Here is a 20,960-nt window from a genome sequence, read left to right on the forward strand (position 1 = left end):
AGACAGATGAAGACTAATTGCTTTAGAAGGGCTATGAAGGCCAACATAGATAATATAATTGGATTTCTAATTAATTTAATTTGTTTTACAATTACCATAGATAAATTGCTATTACCACAATTCTTTTTTTGTTGTTAAAAATTTACAGTGACATAATTTATCTCTAATAAATGAGAGATAAAGTAATTGACTTTTATAAAATACATTTCTTCTATTCCCCCTAGAGACATGTATAAAAACAAGTGAAGTTTTAGATACTCTTGTACAAATCTGCTTGGGTTACATAGAATTTTAGTGAACTTTCAGGGAATTCCAGATGAAGATCATAGGTCAGTATCCTTATCAGGATAGACAGTACTCATGCTCTTTTTCTAATTCAGAAAGTTGATACTAATATTTATAATCATTGTCATAGATTGAGGGAAATTTGTTTGGGTGAGAGGGTGTGGCCTTAACAGGAGGCTGAGAAATGATTGTAGTGATCAGAAATGAGATCTACAGAATCCCTATGCAACACTCAATCGATTGGCAGAGAGAGAACAATTGTTAGGATGTATTAGTTATATAACTCACGACTGCTGAACACTGTGATTTTAATTCATTAAAATAATTTAAGTTTGATTAATTTTCTTCAGAGTTATCTTAGCACTTATAGGGCTTTTAAGATTAGATGTTCAATTTTCTAATTTATTATAATAAAGATTTGGCTTTTCTGGGCATTTTGGCTTTTTAGTCAAAAACACAGATGATAAATGTGTCAAATAGCCATTTTTGGTATCAATTGTATAAAGGCCAATAATGAGAAACATCTTACAAATGCTCTTTAAAAAAACACCTCTAAATCTCACGTATTCTCTTTGCAATTAGAAATTTTTGTCTAACACTTTAGTACCTAAAGAGAGTTAAAGGGTTTATGAAGAACTTAAAAGAGTGAAGAGTGAAACATTCATTATTTCAACAATCTTAGACATTTGAAAATATTTCAGGAGCCTAAAGCTGATGTAATTACTATTAGAGATCTATAAAAAGAAACTACAGCTGTTTAAAAATCTGAATGTCAGTAAAAATGCCTCTGAGTGCTTAAACTATTTCAATTTTCAGTCTACAAAACAGAGATAATATTTGCCACCCACATATCTCAGAGGAATGACAGGAAGAAAGTGTTTTGTGCTTTTGTCATATTTAGCCTTCATTCTAATCATCCTATTCACCTGCTTCTTAGTCATTACAAAGACATCCCTGACAAAGCGACATGCCATTGTTAAAACACATTCCTTTAACTCTCATACTGAACCTCTTTGCTCCCAGGAAGAATTTGTGCCCAAGGATGGTGCTTGACATTTGATTTAAAGGGACTTTTATTTAGGTTTCTGCTACCAAGTATTTGAGCCATTTTAACTATTTTACTCACACATACTCTGAATCAGGCAACTAACAATAAAGTAAATTTTCTTTAAGAACTTAAATACTTACAGAAGAAATTTGTGTAATGCATCTATTCAGAACCTTTACTTTGAGCTAAAAGATAAACATCATTCAACAACCATAGATATAATACATAAGTTATATATACTAAATTTACTATTCAGGTATTACCTAGGAAGAAATTTAAGTATCATAAAGAACACTTATTTTTTACTCAACTACACTTTATTTCCTAAAAATTAATGTGTATTATAAATTAATTTTAACTTTAGGTAGAAAATGGTTTAGTGCTGTTTCAGATGTTGATGTAAAAGATAATTTTGCTTTAATGCAAGATAATATTGCTCATTTTTGGTTTGGCGGAAAATACCACTTGTCTCAAAATGTCCAATTTCTTTTCTTCTCATATATACAGACAGGCTAAAATTCTCAGATTCCTGTGCAGTTGAGTTTTGCCATATGACGGGGTTCCAACCAAAGAAATATGAGTAGAAGGTGGTATAAGCATCATTTTTGACCCAAGGGCTTTAAAAAGCAGGTATGTCCACTATTATTTCTTTCTCTTCCACTGCTCGTATATGAACACGCCTGTAAGAGATGCTAAAACCACAGATAGTTGACTAGCTAGTTGAATCAGACTCAGGCTAGGAAAACTCATGTTGAATGGTATAATATGAGTATGAAATAAACCTCTATTTTGTTTTAGACATAATACACATTTGGTGCTAATTGTAATGCAGCTTAGTCTAATATAACAGTGTAATGTTTCTTTTTTATTTGGACTTTAAGATAATTGAATAACGAATGCAAACTTAGCATTGATGTTCACTTATTAATATTACTGTTAATAAACACAAGACAACAATTATTACTAATGACAATGTAGCAAAATCTGAGTCATGAAGACAGCAAACATAAAGGCACGCAAGTTTAACCATCAAGTTAGTAACATTCTTATAATGTGAGCAGGAGCATATCCATGGTTCTCCTTATTTTATAAACACAAATCAAGTATAAAGTATGTGGTTGCTTATAAGTCTTTGAAGGGAATGAGATTTTATCCAGCTTCTTAGAAATAAGCACATGAGCACGGACTTGATTCTCTGAAGCTCTCACAGATGATAAAAAATAAATGTTTCTCATTCTAAAACTCTGGAACTTTGTATTAGATCACACTCCCTCTTTTAATTAATATGCAAATATATTGCAGCACTATGATATATGTTTTCACATGCACCATCTCATTTGATAGTCCATTACAGCTCATATGACACATCAATGTACTCTATTTTCAAGAAATACCCAATGAAAATCAGATAATTGTATCAATAACCTTAATTCACAGCACTGGAAAGCATCAGATAAAAAAGATTTGGTGGGAGATCGCTTTACGCTGACAATTCTTTCTATATTAATATTTTGGCTGTAGCTTGGAATCATAAACCCTCTGGAATAGAAGAATTGTGTTTCCAGCATATTAAGTGTATCTCTTGAAGAAAACAAAAAGAAAGGTAAAATTTATTTTAATCTTTTTAAACATTAGTCCCTGGTTTTATAATTAATAACACATCTACAAAGATTTTTTATTTTTTATTTTTAAACAAGCAAAAATGTGAATCCTGGGATAGAAACAAGTACCAGAATCAGAATGTTTCTTGTGATAATCTACCAAGACTGATAACATTGAGATTCCATTTTGACAGTTGTACAAATTGTGGGAAATAATAATTCCTGGAGCCAGCCTGGAAAGAGAATAGCAGACTCCCACATAAATCTGGGGCCTTGAAAGTGCTACTCTTTCTGAGAAAATGTTAGTGAAAGAAAAGTTGAATTTCCCAACGTAGTACATGGTAGGATTAAAAAAATCTATTGAGAATTTATAAACATAAATGGTTGTCCACAAAGTTGTGTTGCCTAAATTCATCCAAACTTTTTAGTTATAAAACACCAAGCAGATAGCTTTCTTTAAAGCCATCCTGGGATTGTATTGCTTCCAGGCAACTAGCAAAGAAAATACAAACCATTTCTGGAGAAATGTAAGTTTTCTTATATAATAACTTAACAGATAAAGTCCAATGAATGTGAATTCATAGCAAAGTAAGAAAATGCAATCAATTATTATTATTTGCAGTAGTTACACTGCATAAAGTTGCTGTGAACACTGGATTAGCAAATATTGAACCATTGCTCTTAAGGGAAATGTGGGGTTTAGGTTCCTACGAGCTTGTGGTCATAATGTTTTCATTAACTGATAAATACATAATTTTTTTATGTATGTTTCTGTTTAAAGACACCTTAACTAATACATATTGCTAGTTCATTAACATTGAACTCATAGCCAGTAAGATGCCTTTTCTCCAGAAGGCACACTAAAACTTTCATTTGTTTAGAAGCACTAAAAAACACTTTAGCACTATGCTTGTGGGCCATTTCAAAATGTAATAAAGCATCTAAATGTGAAAAATATGTCCCTAAATAGACTGCAAAAAAAGGTCACTTGTTTTATAGTAGGAGATCTGAAACAAGAGGCAAACTTCACTTTGTTTGACCTCAGCTGGGACTCTATCAGCTGACTCAAATTTTTTTTGCTACATTTTGTATATACACGTATGACGGCAGACATGCCATGAGTATTGATTTCAGGGTTACAAATATATTTTAGCAAGTAGATACATTCACAATTACAGGACCCATGAAAAATGAAGATCAACTGTACCACCTAGCCCGGTATGCCTGAGCTAATAAAAAAATAAGCAAACAGCAGAACCGGCTATGTAAAAATTTTTTGTTTTAGAATTATCTAAAAAACATATAATAAATACATTTCATATTCTAAAAGAAATAAGAATTCTTGAATGAGCATAGATTAGGGAGCTGTAAACATGACCAAGCAGATTTCCTAAAGAACCACTGTAGAAATGAGAAAATATGAAGGTTTTTTAAAAGAAAAGATAAATTAAATGGCAGAGTAGTCAAAATTAAAAAGAGCATTGACAAACTGAAATTGTGGTCTGAGGAAATTATCTAGGGTTAGCCAGAAAAAAAAGGAAAAACATGAGAGAGAGGTTAAAACATATAGATTATAGAGTGAGAAAGATTAACATTTGTCTACTCAAAGTTTAGGATAATAGAAAGAAAGAAAGAAAATCAAAAACAAAATATTAACAGCTGAGATTTTTTTCCAGGGTTGTTGTAAGACATTAACCACAATCCCAGAAAACCCAATGTGTTTGCATCAGAGTAAATAAAAATAAATCTATACCTAGACACATCACAGTGAACTGACAGACATGAAAGATAAAGAGAACCTACATTGTATACATATTATATTGATAATTGATTTCTTTTTAGCCTAATAGAATAATATCTTACATGTGTTGAGGAAAGATTACTGTCAACATTAGAATCCTATGCCCAGTATATCTCAAAGAATATGAACAAAATTAAGACATTTTATTAAAATATGAAAACTTCTGCTTTTGAGTATCTAATAAGTTACATATTCATTAATAACAATTATTAAAAATAAGTTTAAGGCAGAAGAAAAATGATCTCAGATTGAACTTATAAGATGCAAAGGGAAATAGTAAGCAATGATACTGATAAACATTTTGGTGAATCTAAACAAACTGATTGCATAAGACTATAATAATAATATTTTTCATAATTATTATGTGTGAGTGAAAAATTAAAATACCTGACAACAGTGTCATCAAATGGACAAAGGGACAGTCAGCTTTAAAAATTCTAATGTCTTTGTAATTTTATAGGCACTCTGTGGAAAGTAAAGATATAAAATATCTTTATTTAGTATCGAGTTAAGTATACATGGAAAATTACCTAAGGTAAACTCCGAATAACTATAATAGAGAAGATGTCTTCAAAGGTGCAATTTAAAAATTCAAGAGAAGGGCCGGGCGCGGTGGCTCAAGCCTGTAATCCCAGCACTTTGGGAGGCCGAGACGGGCGGATCACGAGGTCAGGAGATCAAGACCATCCTGGCTAACACGGTGAAACCCCGTCTCTACTAAAAACACAAAAAACTAGCCGGGCGAGGTGGCGGGCGCCTGTAGTCCCCGCTACTCGGGAGGCTGAGGCAGGAGAATGGCGTAAACCCGGGAGGCGGAGCTTGCAGTGAGCTGAGATCCGGCCACTGCACTCCAGCCCGGGCGACAGAGCAAGACTCCGTCTCAAAAAAAAAAAAAAAAAAAAAAAAAAAAAAAAAAAAAATTCAAGAGAAGGCAACAAAGAAAAAACAATGACGTAAGCCAAAAGCCCAGAATAGAATAGTAGAAATTTGTGCAGATATATTAGTTGAAATGATGGGCCTAAGCTCTCCAATGCAAAAGATATTTTTCAGACAGTTTAAAAAGGAAACCTGCCAATATACTTTTTACATTAGGTACACTTGAAATATAAGGACCCAAAAATAGATTTTTAAAATAAAATTTGGTATAGCTGTATTAATGTTAGACAAAGAGAACTTAAAATCTATTACTAGATAAGCACAAAACTCATTTCATTGGGTTTTATAAATATTTAAACTTGAATTCATATCTAACATGGCTTGAAAACATATGCAAAATCAATTATAAATGGGCAATTCTTCTTTTATTCACAGAGATGTTAAACCACTATATTCAGTAATTGATAGATCAGACTGACAAAAGGATGATAGGTGTATGAGTGTTCATTTTATAACCTTTTCCTTTATTGAAAGCAGAAGTTTAAGAGCATATTTACTAACAAAAATCTCTGAAATATTGACATATGCAGCACATTTCATTAAAAAGCTAGCTGCCAACAATGCAGATATAGTGTCTGGTTGAAACTATGTTCTTCCTTCTACTTGGAATACTTTATCTTTTCCTCTTCACCTAGCTAAATTTTACTCATCTGAGTTCTCAGTTGCCTCAGAGAAGCCTTTTTGAGCTCTTGGACTTGGTTTAGTGCCCAAGTACTTGCTTTCATTACACCTTGTAATACTCCAATAATGACACTCAGTGAACTTGTAGTTGTTTAATGTATTTTTCCCTGATAAATCAAAAACATGAAGCCAGAAGCACATCATTCTTTTTCTCTCTTCAGTTCTAACACAATGCTAACCTCACCATCTAGTGATGGATTATTAATTGCATATGTAAAGGAGGGAAGAAAAGGAGGGATGTATTCTCTATTAGCTTTGCTGTGTGGGGACTCCAGAGAATATCCTCGCATTACTTTGAGACCTGTGGGGATTCTAGTGTACTGGAAGAGTAGGAGTGTTGCTGGAAATGAGGATGCCTCATGCTCCTTCAGGAAGCCGACACCAGAGAGAAGAAATGATGCCTGCCATATAATCACAGGACTTACTCAAGAGCCACTATGGGATGCCACTTACAGACTTCCATAAATGATTGGGTTAAGGGAGGCCACTTTGCAGGGGCCAGAGTCCCTGAAATAAATACGAGTATATAAAAGAGTAAAAAATAAGGGTTATTACTGTCCCATTCATCCAAATTCTTAAACCCAGGCTGATATGGCATAAGCAAACATAGACTACAATATAAAACACAACAGTGATTTATAATACTCGGGGCATAAGGTATTTGCCATCCAGATTACTACGATTTTTTTTTTCATGACATGAAAAGAGCCTTTGTATATACAGAAACTAACTTCAGAATTGGCTATGTCACAAGTAGTTAGAAAGTAAGGCCACGAACAAACAAACAAACAAAAAATTGCTGAACTTAATAAAAACACAGAAACTACAGAAGATGGGGAGAGGCACATCTGCTCCAGAAGGAATTTTCAATGAACAGCAGGAAAAGGAAAAAAGCTTTACCCTGAAGATTTTTAAGCCTGGCAGAGAATAAACACAACCATTACCCAAGTTCACAGCTGTAACCTTGGGGAGCTGAACTGGAACATGGAACAGTTGCCACCTGCACAGCTGAAGACAGACTAATAGCAGGAACTTAACATCAGATCGGTGATTTCTTGGCTGCAGAAAAGGTGGCATCTTTCATAAAGCAAGCTGTTTTCCTGCTTTTAGTGACTCCAATTCTACTGAAGATTGTTGTTTTATAATGGAGAAAAACCCTTGCTGGCAACATTGCCTATATACTGATCTGTCATAAAAGACTCTAACAGATGCTTGTGCCCAGTCTCCCCTGTGACAGAACATTCATTGTGGGTAATGTTTGCGGCACATTCTGCCCACGAGAAGCTACCAGTGATGCATTTCTCCCAGACAACAAGCATTTTGTGCCAAATATCCAGCACTTCTCTGAAGATTGTTAATCTACCACCTTTCATAAAGTAAAATTCACATTCAACAGTTTACAGAATAAGGAAGAAAAATGGGAAAATAAATTGTACATTCCTTTTCCTTGGCAAGCAACCAGATTGCAGTATTGCAATTAGAATTTTCCCCAATAGTAACTTTTTTTAAGAAAGCAGATAGTTGTCTTGTAGAAGTTCCCATATTCTATTCTTGAAAACTTATTTCCTCATGATTAAGTTATGATTATACATTTTTGGCAAGAAACTATTGGTGAACTGTCTTGTATTGCATTGTGTCATGAGAAATGTGACATCAGGTTACCCCACTGTTGTTGAGGTCACCTTTAATCACTTAAAGTGGTGAGTGCGAGATTTACATATCTCTTCATTGTAAAGATACATTTCTCTTTATAAAAAGTGGGTAAGAGGAAGGGTGCCATGAAAGACACAATTTAAACAATTGAGTGTTGGGGTTGAGACTGAGGCAGAGAGACAAATTAGGCAATTGTTATAATAATCCATGCAAGAAATTATCAGAGTCTAAAAGAGTGGTACCAAGGTGGAATTGGGCAGAGAGAAAGAATTCCAGAGTTAAAGTGGCTGAATCAACAGGACCTGTAGAGTAATTAGATATATGGGATAAAGCAAGATTTAAAGAATGTGGAAAAAGTGTAAGCTAAGTACTAGGTTGGGGGTTGCAAGATGAAAATAGCGGATTTCTGTTTGGATCTTCTGAGTATGAGATTCTCTGAGGAATTTCCAATGTAAATATCAGTTAGATATCTCAAAGTAAAGGTGACTAAAATTTAAGAGGTTATTGTATACACTGTATATTTGCTTAACTTCCTTCTCTATCTTTCTGATGGATTCCATTTCATGTTAATGGGTGATAATATTTTAATAACAATGCATAAAAGTGATTTAGTCTGTGTTTGCAGCTCATGTTTATATGTATTTAGAAAGTTTATATTAAATAGCTGAGAAGAGATCTCACCAGTTTCCTCTGACGACCCATTGAACCAGCTCTATTTATTACAAAATTACCATTATAGTGGAAATAGACTTTCAATACCTAACGCTTCTTTTAAACTTTAAGTTCAGGGTTACATGGATAGGTTTATTACATAGGTAAACTTGTGTCTTGGGGGTTAGTTGTACAGGTTATTTTATCACCCAGGTATTAAGCCTAGTACCCGTTAGTTATTTTTCCTCATCCTCTCCCTCCTCCCAATCTCCACCCTCTGCTAGGCCCCAGTGTGTGTTACTCCCCGACTTTGAGTCCATGTGTTCTCATCAATTAGCTCCCACATATGAGAACATGCAGTACTTGGTTTTTTGTTCCTGTGATGGTTTGCTAAGGATAATGGCCTCCAGCTCTATCTATGTTCCTGCAAAGGGCATAATCTCATTGTCTTTATGGCTGCATAGTATTCCATGGTGTATATGTACCACAGTTTCTTTATCCAGTCTATCACTGATGAGTTGATTCCATGCCTTTGCTATTGTGAATAGTGCTGAAATGAACATATGCGTTTATGTTACCTGACACTTTAAATGTTTGTTTGTGTTTCTACCACTTCATTGTCTTCTTAGAGAAATCTATGCATACATGTTTATCACATTTTACACAAATAGAAGAATGTGCTATTCTTATTGATATCTGTAATGCAAGAATCAACAACAAATGGACATTTTATCTGTTGTCTTATATCTCTTATTCTGTGGATGTTTCACACAGTTTATTCTAACAAAATGGCAAAACTTCCAAAATATATGATTCATTTAATGTAAACAAAGCTTGGAAAACACAAATGAGGAAAGAGGTTTGTTTTCTGGTGACAGAGGTAGTTCAAACAAGGTGTTAATTATTATAAATTTTAGGACTTAAATTGCAGCCTAATCCATGAGCTATTAAAACTCAGAACTTGTGTACTCAGTAACTTGAAATGGAATAAGGAGGGGTCCTTATGTCTTATTTGTACAATTTTCATCTCAATTATTTTATTCTAGTCTCCCATGATTTAATATTCAACTAATTTCAGAATTAAGTGTTCTGTGATGTTCAACAAATTTGTAATCTCGCTGAAGGTATAAATCCGGAATTTTACTGTCTCTAGAAAACAGTTTAATCACACTGTATATGTTGAAGTAGTCTAGAGTACATATTGACCACTTAATATTGTCTTATTTAATAGACATTACAATTTTTTTGAGGTAAGCAGTGTAATCCTATATCAAAGACAAATAAATTGAGACTTAGGAGGTCTCAATAATTTACTGTATAACCAGTCAATCCGTAAAAAACAAAACAAAATAAACCTTGGTAGGTCTGCCTCACTCCCAAGGCTGGACTCTTCCCATTCTACCAGCTATCTTCAGTATGCCGTGCCTTAAGAAATTTACTTAACTATATCAAATGGGTCCTATGATATGTGTTTGGACACATATCCAATAACCAACTCTCCTCAGAAATCTCCAAGACAGTCCTACTTGTAGGGTAATGTCACATTCAGCCCCTCACTAATAGTTAACCTCTTAGTCTTATGCTTTGTCGTTAATGTTCCCCTGATTTTTACATTCTGCATTAGGCTAAGCATCAAAAGAATATGTAGAGTTTTTAAAAAAATAGATGTTCCTTTCTCACTCCTAGCTGTTCTTTATCAGTAAGATATTTTTCTCATACTAAAACATATCACACTTGTTTTAATGTAAGGATAATGTCTTGAAGTATTCAGTAATAAAATTACTTAATTTCTCAAATTTTAGCGATATTTTCCTAAATTTGGGCAATATTTGTGCTTTGGGAAGATATACCCTGTTTGGCTCATTATCTGGATTGTATCTTCCTCTTTGTAGTTTTCATCTGTGAAATCTCCAGTTGCAGGGACTGTGCATACTTCTTGTAATCCCCAATGTCTGGTGCTACCGTGGAGCCTATGAACTTCCAGTACCAGATGAGTCAGAGGCAGATTAAGACTGAAAGGTAGAGGATCTTAAAACCAATAGACTAAGATCACAAATTTGATCATTCATCCCCAAGTTTAAGCAACTATCTTAAGTAGCTGGCTTATGCTAGAGTCAACGGGTATAATGTATAACATATTTGGAGTTATTTATTAGTATTTTACAACCCTATAAGAAATAGGAAAGAATGAAAAAAAGAAGACCATATCTATCAATAATTTATTGATGATCTGAACAGAAGTTGACAAAAACTGCACTGTCAGGTAGGAAGAGGTTTGTTAGGAAATTCAGAGAAATGCAGGGGCCTAGTTAAGATGCTTGTGAAAGTGTAATTCTTTTTGGCAAATACACAATTTATAAATGTCAGTTTCACTCTGTATTATCAAGAACATAATTAATATTTTTATTAATATTCATTCAAGTAACACCCTGTATCTCTGTATCTTAGTTAAGTTAGAAAAGTGACTTTTTCCTCACATAATCCAGAATAATTTCAGTTTGTAGATATTAGTAGCTACTAAATTATGTTCTCACTGTAAAATAATAATATATAAGGGGCATGCATGAGAAAAAGTAAAGGAAGAATAAGGAAGCCAGGATAAGAGTTTCTTAAGTTAATTCTCATCATTTTGGTTCGGAATGTAAATATAAATGCTTCAAAATCTGACAGCTACCCTCAGCTCTACGATTAGCTGCTCTGTTTTCCTGCTAAGTCGGCAGATGCTTGTGTCTCAAACATGAGGCTCCTACTTGTAAGAAGTGCCAGAAAAGAGAAAACACTAGGTTGTCCATGTTCCCTAGCTAAAGAGAGCTTTCATTTTGCTTGTTCCCAGAATGAGGCAAACTGGGAAGAAACTACAGAATAATGGATTGGATTTATGGGCATACATTAGTGGTCTGTAAATCATTATAAATCACTTGTCTCTTCATAAAGCCATTATGTTATGTAGAAATGAGCTATGGACAGGGGTTATATAGGAATATCTTTCACATCACCCGCAGTAAGAAAGTCAAGCAGTTGATCTTTCACAATGGCATGTAATTCTGGCTGAAAGAAATGAGGGCCTATTTTTTGCCTCAATATTTTGTTGCAAAACAGGGACATACCATTCCAATTTGTTGCAGTAGGCAAAATTAAATTGGTAAGAGTTATTTCTTGGACTCTGTTTCTATTTTATCTGCCACTGAATCATTTAATTGTAGAAAGTTTATTTTATACTTAATCAGATTTTAGCTCCTAGATTATTGGACTTTAAACTTTTAAGAGTTCTTATTTTTTCTCCTTATTAAAAACCTTGGCATGTTACCAGCACACTACATAAAAGAGGGCCACAGCAGCGCTTGCTCTCCCTGGAAACTTTTATTTGAAGCAAGTGGTAGGCATAATAAAATGTTCTTACAAGCTTAGAAAAGTTTAAACAACACACAGAACAAGTTTATTGTAAGTTTGCTTCCTAGGTTCAAGTTATGGTACCCTCGAACTACAGGCATTCTCTCCACCTTTAAGCATTCATAAATTTCATGAGAAAAACTATACTTCAGTGACTATTGCTCAGTTACCATACAAATAGAGACGATAGGTGCTTTTTCTTCCCATCTGCCATTATGGAATTAGTTAATAAATGCTGTAATACCATAGCATTTAGCAAATTTGAAAGATTTTTTTTTTTCATGTTTACTACAGTTCTGTTTTATTCTCCGGGTAGAATCTACTCAGTTACAACTCTTTTAATCTTATTCATTATTGACAACCAGATTTTGGGCTGGCATCATACTCAATGATGCTGTCCCTCCCATTGTTATTACAATGGAAAGCCTGTGGCTAGGTGATAGAGGGAGTCGCCTGTGAAATGTAACCCAGTACAGTACATTTTAGTTTGTTAGATGTGCTGCTTTGGTCTTTTGACAGTTGTTCTGGGAGTAAATAACATCTGCCATACAATTGGCTGGCAAAACTCATTTGTAGTATAATTAAACAGCCATCATTTTGTTAGAGCATAAACATGAAGATAAATAGTCCATGAATTAGCAAGTGCAACATCATTTGACAGCTCACAGCTAGACAGGCATAATATAGATTTTACATATATGCAGAGTGTCCTTGCCAAGACAGCTAACAAAATCAAAAGCACAATCAGGATCAAGAATTTTCAAACTGGAGGTGAGAGTGTTTGGACAGCCTCAGCAACCTCATTTTTGCCATATTTTGAGCTTCTTCCTTGATCTAGCATGGTGACCGGTCCATGTGGTCTTCTTCACCTTTAAGTTATATTTTAAAGGTTTTCATCTTTGGCAATTTCTTTTCCGGAATTGTCACCACCATTTCTTCATTAGAGCTAGAACAGAAACCAGAAGTCAACCCAATTTAGGTATTAGCCAAAGGTATTTATCTTCCTCCGAGGTGTCTGGTAAAGTAGTTTAATTTATGTAGAAAGGTCAGAAAGGAAGAAAAATCTTAGGAAATTTATACTTTATTTTTGTACTCTCTCCCAAATGGCTGAGAGGATTGCCTCTGAATAACAGGTAATTTAATGAAGGTTTTCAATTCACAGTCAGTTCTGTTTTATAAAGAACTGATTGTACAATGGAGTAGTGCTATCCTTTGCTGCTGTCCTTTCCTCCCTTGGTTCATTGCCTTTGGACTGGTTTGCTGGACATTAGGAGTGCTGCTTTTAGAAGGGCAAATGAATAAAATGGATACAATCTTCAGAGTATGGTTAGGAAGGAATAGTGAAGCCAATTGTCAGTGAATTTTGTATCCATATTGTCTCTACATGATTACTGAGCTCCATTTAAATGTAGATACGGGAATCTTTATTTCACTGTTTCTTAAATGAGAAAAGGATCTATTTTATTCTTAGAATAGAATATAGTCCGTAGTCAATAAAATATATGTTGAGTAAAATAACAAATAAGTAACTTATTTCAACTTGCTTGAAATACTGTTACTGCATTGAAGATGAGACCTATGAAATTTAATGATTGTTAGCTATTAAATATAACTATTTTATTTCCATTGTTATGCTTTCCATCTTGTGTATCGCTACTGTTGATACTTACTGAGTGAGCACCTCTACTGGATGTGTTATATAAATACTCCATTAATCTCTGCAAACATTTATTGTTTTAATTTTGTTTATGATAAAAATGTTATATTCCCAATTTCCATGATTAGTATTGATCAGATTGAGCTGCTCTATGCTGCAGTAACCAGTAACCTTAAAGATTCAGTGGCTTCATAGTATTAAGTTTATTTTCTGTTTATGATCAGTTTATATTGGAAAACATTTGAGGGTCTGGTCCACATAGACTTTGGGAAAGTGAGCTGAGAATGACACCACCACCTGGGCACTGTATCATCTGGAGCATGGAAACCCCATAACCACAGTTTGCAGGGGAGGAGTGAGTGAGCTGGAGTGTTATGCACTAGGTCTTTTATGCTTTGGCTTCAAAATGGCCCAGGTGACTTCTCTCACAGCCCAATGACCAAAAACCTGCCATACAGCCCTGACGAATTTCAGGGGTGGGGAAGGTGGTGAGGGAACAGATGGAATGTGATGAGCACCACTCCCTCTGATAAGCAAAGTTATGTGCCCTCTAGAACCAGATTAGACGACACAGTTGACATTGCTTAACAAAAATTGAAATTCTAAATCCAGAAATTCACATTGCAATAGAATTTGAAACACACTGAAAGACACTCTGAAAGACACTACAGAAGAAAAATTAACACACATTAACCCAAAGTAGAATTTATCAAGAGCAGGAAGATTGAGTCAACACTTGAAATTGATCAATATAATCTACCAAAGAATAGAATAACATAGAACAATTATATGGCCATAATAATCTGTAAAAAGCTTTTGACAAAATTTTAACAGTACCTTCATGATTAAAAATTGTTAGGTAACAACCCCATCAAAAAGTGGGCAAAGGATATGAACAGACACTTCTCAAAAGGAGACATTTATGTGGCCGAAAAAAAACTGATTAGCACTGGTCATTAGAGAAATGCAAATCAAAACCACAATGAGATACCATCTCACACCAGTTAGAATGGTGATCATTAAAAAGTCAGGAAACAACAGATGCTGGAGAGGATGTGGAGAAATAGGAATGCTTTTACACTGTTGGTGGGAGTGTAAATTAGTTCAACCATTTTGGAAGACAGTGTGGCAATTCCTCAAGGATCTAGAACCACAAATACGATTTGACCCAGTGATCCCATTACTGGCTATATACCCAAAGGATCATAAATCATTCTACTATAAAGACACATGCATACATATGTTTATCGTGGCACTGTTCCCAATAGCAAAGACTTGGAACCAACCCAAATGTCCATCAATGACAGACTGAATAAAGAAAATGTGGCACATATACATCATGGAATACTATGCAGCCATAAAAAGGATGAGTTCATGTCCTTTTCAGGGACATGGATAAAGCTGGAAATCATAATTCTCAGAAAGCTAGCACAGGAACAGAAATCCAAACACCACATGTTCTCACTCGTAAGTGGGAGCTGAACAATGGGAACACATGGACACAGGGAGGGGAACATTACACACCGGACCTGTCGGGGGGTGGGGGGCTAGGGGAGGGATAGCATTAGGAGAAATAGCTAACGTAGAGAACGGGTTGATGGGTGCAGCAAACCACTATGGCACGTGTATACCAATGTAACAAACCTGCACGTTCTGCACATGTATCCCAGAACTTAGAGTATAAGAAAAAAAATTTTTTTTTAATTGTTAGCAAACTAAAACTAGAAGGCAACCTCCTCAATTTGATGAAGGGTATCTACAAAAATAAACAGCTGATGTCACATTTAATAATGAAATATTAAATGCTTTAACCCAAGATTAGAAAAAAGATAAATTGCCCTCTTTTACTACTTATATTTAACACTGTGCTATAATAAGGGTCATGCTCAGCAGATGGAGGCAGTAAAAAATTACAAAAGAAATACAGTTTGGAAAATAAAAGCAAAAATGTTTTTATTTACAGACAATATGATTGTTTATGTGAAAAATTCTAGATGCTAACAAATCCTAAAACATAAATTTGGTAAGGTCCCAAGATATGAAATCAATGTACAAAAGTCATTTGCATTCCTGCATACTAGCAAAAAATAGTTGGAACATAAAATCTTAAAAATATGCCCTCAAGAACATGAAACACTGTGCTTAGGCATAATATTTAAAATATCTATAAAATCTATACAATGAACACTACAATAAAATGTTAAGGGCAGTTAAAGATCTAACAATGAGATATACCAAGGTCATGAATTACAAGACTTGATTTTGTGAAGATTTGTCTATCATTGAATTTACCCATAGACTCAAGGCAATTTGACTTGAAATCCTAACATTATTTTGAAAATTGTTTCTAAAATTTATAGAAATACAAAAAACCTAGAATAGCTAAAACAGACTTAAATAACAGAACAAAGTTGCATTACTTTAGCTGCCTAAATTTTAAGTCTGAAGTAACAATACGTGATATACTTATGAATAGACAAGTAGATCAATAGAACAGAACAGAGATTCTGTACATAGGCAAGAAACCAAGGTAATTCAATGGAGAAAGGATAATAGTTTCAATAACTAGTGTTGGAATAACTGGTATCCATACATAAAGGCCAAAACTGTCTTTCTAAAACAAAACCTAAGAATAGTTTCATGAATTTGGAGTAGGTAAAGACATTTTAGAAAGAATATAAAAAATATAGAAAAGTGATAATATGGATTCCACTCAAAATAAATACTTCTGTTCATCAAACATTTTGTTAAAACAGTGAAAAGGCAAGACACAAGTTTGAAGAAATATTCGCAATATGTATTTTGAAGGATTTGTTATCAATATATGAAAATTACTTTTCTATATCAATAGTGACTTAGATAATCCCAAATAAATTTACAAGAAATTTTGTAAAGGAAGGTATACAAATCCCAGTAAGTTCATAAATATAAATAGTATGAAGAAAATGCAATTTATTCCCTACTACAATATACTTTCTCACACCGAATACAGTGTCTCAAATTCAAAAGACTGACAACCATAAATTATGATGATGGTGTATAACAAACGGGGACCATACTATAATGGTGGTGGTAAGATAAAATAGACCAACCACTCTGGACAATTCTTCATCAGTTTCTCAAGATAAACATACATGTAGATTGTGAGTCAGAAATTTCACATCTTGATATTCATCTGGGAAAAAGGAACACATATGGTGCACAAAAAGAATTGTACAAAAATGTTTATCACAACTTTGTATCAATAGTCCATTAGTTATTGCTGAGTAGATTTTCTCCTTAATGAACTTTTGATTGTTGAATTGCAAAAATACTATTTTGAGTGAATGAAGCCAGACAGAATAGAGTACACTCCCTATGACTCCATTCATGTGCAGTTCAAAAGAACGTAAAACATATGTATTGATTGAAATCAGTACAATGGTTACCTGCCTGTCATATTTTGATTGGGAGTAACTATAGAAGTGAATACATTCTTTAAAGCTCATTGAATTGAACTCTTAAGATCTATGTATTTCAGTGTATATAAATTTTACCCAAATAAAGAGACTAATTCAGGAAATGTGTATATCTATACCTATGTATCTATACATATCTCAAATACTGTTTGAGTTTATTTTTCTTTTTATTTTAAGCAAAATGTAATAGAATAAATGGTTTGCTGGCAAACAGAAAAACAAAACAAGCAAACAAACAAAACCCAAAAACCTCGCTGGATATTTTGTGAGATTGATGACAAGCACAATAAACTATTAAAACAACAATAGCACATGACATGAAGGTTAAAAGTAATATTACATCACAATCTACTGGTGCAACTGTCAACATGAAAACCATTTCTTATGTATAGAATCATTTGTGTATCCATTTCCAAAACACTTGGTGAGAAATTGAATGATTAAGATTTTAGAACTGGTGAGAGAAAAAAAGCTAGGGCCTAAAAAATATATATGATTTCTGGTTTAGGGCTTCAATTAAAAAACAAAAAACAAAACAAAAACATGCGAAGTGCTGTTCCTTAACATGGCTGTAGAAAAATTTAACTCAAGCAAGTGCAATGAGTGAGATCAGGCAAAACTGCAGTAAATACACACGCACCATAACTATAACTTAGTCCAAAAGGAGTGAACAATCATCTATACAAGGTAAATGAAGTGAAATGAGAAAGTTGATGACCTGTGTTTTATCATATATATATATATAAAGTACATATATTTTATATATTTATTTATATTTATATAATATATATGTATATATTTATTATATATAAAGTTAAAAATTTACTTGATATTTTGACAAACCCACCCTTCATTCCTTAGGTTAATTTCTGTGTTAATTTTTACATTACTAATCATTGTACTGCTATAGCTAAATCAACTGAATATCAGTTTATGTAGTGTTGCTCAAAAGATGTATAAAGAGCAAGCTCTATGATTACCTAAAAACAAGCTTTTTAAAATAAAGGAAGAAAGCAACAATGTTCCAAATGAATGGCACAGGGCAAAACACATATAACAAAACATATTTACACAGAGTATCAGGTGCCCTTCAGTTTCTCTTATAAAGACAAAATGCTTGAGGAAGATCTTGAGAAAACCCTCCCTCCCTCTAAACGATTAGCTCCTACATAGTGTCAGATGTTACAATTGATATGAAGGATAAATGCTTTTAGGCAAAAGTAAAAATCTTATCTACAAAGCAATATAGCAAAATCTGTAGTGACTTTTGTAGAAAACTCTCTTCTCTGATGGTAATATTCTTTAGTATATATCCAGGATAGACTAAATTGAAACAATATTTCTGATACAATAGCAATCCTTTCATATGATCTTACTAAATATTACAAAACTCCAAAAAATACATAAATATCCCTTGTACTGTGCATTATGCACCAGTTTGGGGCTGCCTGATAAAGTCATGGCTACCATTTTAACAATTAAACATTGCACCTCACAAGTTCCACCATCTATACACAGTGAATGCACACAATGGTGAGGGCTCCTGAGAGATGGCAAGCCAACTCTAAATTGAAAAGTGTGTGGTGGAGTGTCTCCAAATTAAAGAGAGGGGAACATAGCTTTCAACAGTGAAGTCAAAACAGATGTAAATAAGATTGAGGCATTTATTGAAGAAGTCTTAAGCCCTCCCACATACTTCAAGCCTTCACAAAACATCCAGAATCAAATACTGCTGGAATGGACATCTTTGCCAAATTCTCTGCATATATCAAGAATTCCAGGCCAGAGGCTAATGAAGTACTGGAGAGGGGTCTCCTGAAAACCCTGCAGAAAACTGGATGAATATCTGAATTCTCCTCTCTCTGATGAAATTGATGAAAATACTATGGAGGACGTTAAGTTTTCTAGACGTAAATTTCTAGAAAATGAAATGACATTAGCTGATTGCAACCTGCTGCCAAAACTGCATAGTGTCAAGGTAGTGGCCAAAAAAAAAAATCACAACTTTGATATTCCAGAAGAAATAACTGATACCTAACTAATACATACAGTGGGGACGAGTTCACCAATACTTGTCCCAGTGATAAAGAGGTTGAAATAGCATATAGTGATGTAGCCAAAAAACTCGCCAAGTAAAGTCGCGTTTATGAAAGAGATGTGTTCATGTCTTGCTCTAAGAATTTGCTTTTCCTAACAGGCTACTCCTCTTCCTATAGAGTAAAAATTGTATTTTGCATGAACATGCAGTTATTGAAGATTAGGATCAAAGATAGACAAGGTATAGTAGTTATCTGAAAATATACACTCCTAAGCAGTATTATTTTAAAATCATTTTATCCCTCTAAATGTTCGAGGAAAGCGTGTCTCTTGTGATTTTGATGAAGACAGAATTATTTTACTCTGTAGAAAGACAGATACTACTTTATCAGGGAAGTTAGTCAAATGAAATGGAAATTGGTAAATGGTCAAAAGCTAGCTAGTAAAAAGGATGATCCAACAACATGCTTTAACCCCATTGTATGTTTGTGGAAAGACCGTAGCCTAAAATCCTGAGAAATTTGGGACATAAAAGTTTTCATGGTAGACAGTTCATGGAGTATATGAATTGACATTATGGAAATAAATCTGATTTTATTTTTACAGCTAACAAATCCATTCCCCTTCATTTAAACACCTGTTGTGTTTTACTTCAGTGAAGAGATTGTAGTCTGAATGGAAGGTCTGTTTTCCAAGGGATTCTGAGAAATTTTTGTGTTCAAGAGTTGGAAAGCTGTCTTCCATTCTAGTTGATAAAACTTCCCTTTTTTGATGTAGATGCAGATTTTCTATACAGTTCTGTTGTCTTCTTTTACTAGGACTGTTAACTTTTGTGATAAACTTCAAATAAGATTTTATTTCTTGATAATTTTGGCTTTCACAATTTATCTTTAAAGCCTTGAGCAATCTGTATACAGTTAAGAGATTTCTGACAGTTATTCTTACCCTAAGTGGATCAGCTCTAGGATTTAGGCATGTTAACTTACTTCTGCTGTGTTTTGAATCTCTCCAGAGTTGCATGTAGGTAGCTTTTATTTCTGTGCACTTAAACCCATTTAGAAAATATCTACAAAGTAGGCCGGGCGTGGTGGCTCATGCCTGTAATCCCAGCATTTTGGGAGGCCGAGGCAGCTGGATCACGAGGTCAGGAGATCGAGACCATCCTAGCCAATATGGTGAAACCCTGTCCCTACTAAAAATACAAAAATTAGCCAGGCGTGGTGGCATGCACCTGTAGTCCTAGCTACTTAGGAGGCTGAGGCAGGAGAATCACCTGAACCTGGGAGGCAGTGGCTGCAGTGAGTCAAGATCGCACCATGGCACTACAGCCTGGGTGACAGAGTGAGCCCCATCTCAAAAAAAAATAAAAATAAAAAATCTGCAAAGTAATAATGGAACAGAAATACAAATGTATTTTTATGAACATTTTGATACAAATTTCATCATTTAATGATTCACCAATTTCTTACATTAATTTGAATTAAGCATTTAATTCAAAGAGACGGGAGCATTCATTGATATATATGGGCTTCTAAAAACTTCATCCTTTATAAATAGACAAGGTTTGGGCTACACAAATTATATTTTTATCATGGAAAAATTTCAACTCCTCAAGTCATAATGTTGAATAGAATTGGAGTATTTTCTTTAGAATTTCTTAAGCAGGCAAATGAAAGCTTATTATAGAATGCATGTATTTTATTTTCTCTTTGGAACATCAACACCAGTATATTGCTGGCAGCTATTGTATTAAAAAATATAT

The 20,960-nt window shown here is 34.0% G+C and overlaps 1 pseudogene; it reads left to right on the forward strand.

The window, feature by feature from the left end:
• Positions 1–10,604: 10,604 nt before the first annotated feature.
• LOC140713107 (chloride intracellular channel protein 4 pseudogene) lies at positions 10,605–19,297 on the forward strand (annotated as a pseudogene).
• The last annotated feature ends 1,663 nt before the right edge of the window (positions 19,298–20,960 follow it).

This window comes from Chlorocebus sabaeus, chromosome 12, assembly GCF_047675955.1.
Source record: "Chlorocebus sabaeus isolate Y175 chromosome 12, mChlSab1.0.hap1, whole genome shotgun sequence".
Taxonomy (NCBI): Eukaryota; Metazoa; Chordata; class Mammalia; order Primates; family Cercopithecidae; genus Chlorocebus; species Chlorocebus sabaeus.